This window comes from Mandrillus leucophaeus, unplaced genomic scaffold (genome assembly GCF_000951045.1).
Source record: "Mandrillus leucophaeus isolate KB7577 unplaced genomic scaffold, Mleu.le_1.0 Scaffold630, whole genome shotgun sequence".
In the NCBI taxonomy this organism is placed as follows: domain Eukaryota; kingdom Metazoa; phylum Chordata; class Mammalia; order Primates; family Cercopithecidae; genus Mandrillus; species Mandrillus leucophaeus.
The window spans coordinates 243243-243770 of NW_012106809.1; positions in this window are offsets into that span (position 1 = coordinate 243243).

The window sequence follows — 528 nt, forward strand, 5'->3', positions numbered from 1 at the left end:
CGATCTCAGTTCACTGCAACTTCCGCCTCCCAGGTTCAAACGATTCTCCTGCGTCAGCCTCCTGAGTAACTGGGATTAAAGGCACACACCACCAGGCCCTGCTAATTTTTTTATTTTTAGTAGAGATGGGGTTTCACCATGTTGGTCAGGCTGGTCTCCAACTCCTGACCTCATGATCCACCTGCCTCAGCCTCCCAAAGTGCTGTGATTACAGGCGTGAGCCACTGCACCTGGCCACCTAGCGCCTTTAATATACTTATTTATTTGTATTGTCTGCCTTCCCCAATTAGATCAACCATGACGACAAAAGTTTTCGTTTGTTGGATTCTCTGGGCCTAGAGGAATGCCTGGCATATAGTAAGCATTCAGTAAATATCTGTTGAGTGAATGTATGAATGAAAAACTGAGATCCTCCCAGCAGGCACTGAGAACAGTGGGAGTACAGGGTTGCAGCTCTCTGCAGCAGAAGAATGCAGCTGCAATAAAGGGACGTCAAGAAGCCAGAGTCCGGCCGGGTGCGGTGGCTCA